The 2,837-nt window shown below is 29.0% G+C and overlaps 1 pseudogene across 1 annotated transcript; it reads left to right on the top strand.

Annotated features, from left to right (window-relative positions):
• The first annotated feature begins 1,434 nt into the window (after positions 1-1,434).
• On the top strand, positions 1,435-1,523 carry BDBG_17095 (annotated as a pseudogene). Its single transcript has one exon. The product of its transcript is annotated as a tRNA-OTHER (tRNA).
• Positions 1,524-2,837: the final 1,314 nt, after the last annotated feature.

Genomic DNA, 2,837 nt, shown 5'->3' on the forward strand with positions numbered 1-2,837 from the left:
AAGATTCTAACAATATAGAGCCAAGTCTAATGTAGTGATTATACACTACTTAAGCAAGTTTCTGACTAGAGTCATCATTGAAGCCTAGCTTTCTCTTAAATACAGAGAATGATTTTAAAAATCATCTGACTAGCAGGTCTAGACATGCATCTGAACTCTAGACAGAGCACTCTGATAGGCTAGAGCCTGCAAGCTCACTGTTAATCTCTAATACTAATAGAGAGAACTGCAGTCATCAAGTCTATGATTAGTCTCTAACACAGAGTGAGGTCATAACAGCTGATTGATAGATCTATGAGTATCTAATAGAGCTGAGATCAGCAACTGAAAGCTTGATATGTACATTATCAAGTAAGCAGTGACAGTCACTAACTAACACCTCTGGAAATTAATGACTGGTCTGAGAGAATGAACACAGTGATTAGGTAATTATAGAGAGTTAAATATAATTAGCTTAAGATGCATTTTGCGGGTGACTAGTACTCATAGTTATATAATCAGAGAAAGAGTCTCTTCTTCATTTCCACTGATTAACTCTGAAAATGAACTGGATTGAAATAGATTTCTTGATTGAAATGAAAATAATTCTTCAAAGAAAATACCTTCTTAACTGTACAGACTATACTCACTGATTAAAAATCAATTTTCTTCTTTAGATGTTGAAAAAGTTAATCATGAGAAGTTATCTCTCTGAGGAGAAAAGCTTGAATCTCTTATAAACTTGTAAATAAGTGAACTATCTAAAGAGAAAGAATAGAAACAGCATTTGAAGAGAATTTCTACAATCAATATAAAAGACTCTATTCTGATTTATTCAGATGACTCAAAAAAATAAGAATTTGAATAGATTAGACACAGATATTGCTTATACTGAAGATAATATTAATTTTATCTCAGATTTCTGAAATCTAGACTGTGAATCTGAAGTCTTTGACACTGAACTATTTGTAATAGTGAAAGCTTTCAAACTTATTGAAATAAAATCTCATAAAAGAGAAAATAGTTTGAAAGAGACATGAATATTCTCTAATAGTTAAGCTGCTTTAAAAAAGACTTAGAAATAGTCAGATTTATAATGATCAAATGAATCTTGAACTGATCTTAAACTCTGTTTTAAAAATTCAAAAGAGAAGAATATTAAAGCTGATAATTCATCTGCACTAAGTTTCTACTTATATGAATATTCATGGCAATGAATTGACTGATTCAGCTGTAAAAAAAGATTCAGAACTAAGTAGATCTATTTAAAAAGTTATGTTCTGATCTTTTATAAAGAGAAAAATAAAAGAATCTTGTTTAGATAAGTAAAATAAAAGCTGGCAGAAACAAAAGAAGAGTATACATTATTCAAGATTTGAAACAAAGCTCAAGTGGAAATCTTGTGCAATTAAATGTAAAAAGAAAATATTCTCATCTATAATACAGCTAAAACTAGCCCCGGTGGCTGAATGGTTAATGCGGCCACCTGGTAGCGCCTTGGCGTGGGAAATCAAGGCGCGTGGGTTCGAAACCCGCAGGAGATACATTAAATCCAGAACTCAAGCATCTCAGGTTTTTAATAAATACAGAGATGTACAAATCACTTCAATGAATCACTCTATGTTTCTGAGCTGGAAAGTTATTATCACATGTATCTAATTATCACTTCTTTATATTTTTCTATGTTCTTGTTATCTTGACATGATCTCAACACCTGTATTTTCTCCTGTATAATTAACACTTGACCTGTATTTAATATCACACAAGAACTCATTATAAGCTCTGCTTGCATATAAGTATAATAAAAGAATAATAATAATAATAATAATAATAACAGCTAAAACTAGAATATAACTATTTTAAATCTTATATGCAAAAATTTGATAATAGATTTAATTCAATAGAATGCTCATTCTGCAATACAAATGAGAATTCTGAGTATATTATAATGCACTGTGTATTATACAATAGTCTCAGAGTCAGATTGAAAGTGAAGTATAATCTAAATTAATTAAATATAAGATTCTTATTCTCAACTGAGACAGAAATTAAATACTTAATAGACTTTCTATCAGAAACTCAAGCAGCTATAAGAAAATGACTGAATTCAGAAATATCTGAATATAAAGAGAAGGAAATTGATCAGATATAGTCTGTTAAAACAGCTATATACTATCTTTTAAGAATTTATTTCATTACAGTCTCTCTTTATTTTACTTCATTTTTTCCTTTCTATTCTTTTCTATCTATCTATTTAATGTGTCTATCTTTAAAACTGTATTCTCTTTTCTTTTGTCATGATATTATCAAATGATTTCAAAGTATCAGAAGATGTTAAAACACTGCAATTTATAAACAGTTTTTGTATTCTGAGCTGAAATTTTCTGATTTTGCATATCTGAAATTGATGAATGTATGATAGTTATCTTTATAGATATAGGAAAAACTCTGAGAACTTTTAATTCTCAGGTAGATGTCATAGTCTCTGACTGCATACATCTATAATTGAAGAATAATAATAATAATAATAGATAAAACTCTTTTGAAAATACTCACTGAGACTTATCTGTGAATAATCTTGATAAATCTGTGAGAGTATACTATAGAGTGTGATAATATCTGTGCATGAGCTGAGAGAATTCAGAATATTTGAGAGAAAATCTGTGAATTCTTGAGAAAGACTCAAGAGTATCAGAAGAGATACTATGACATTACATATATTATAAAGAGTTTTGAAAAAGATGATAGAGTCTAACTAAGTCTAGAAAATATTATTATACAGAGATCTAGTAAGAAGCTGAATCTCTTATAAACAGAGTCTTATAAGATTATAAAGAAAGTTAGTTTATAGTTTTAGA

Source organism: Blastomyces gilchristii, assembly GCF_000003855.2.
Source record: "Blastomyces gilchristii SLH14081 genomic scaffold supercont1.8, whole genome shotgun sequence".
Lineage (NCBI taxonomy): Eukaryota > Fungi > Ascomycota > Eurotiomycetes > Onygenales > Ajellomycetaceae > Blastomyces > Blastomyces gilchristii.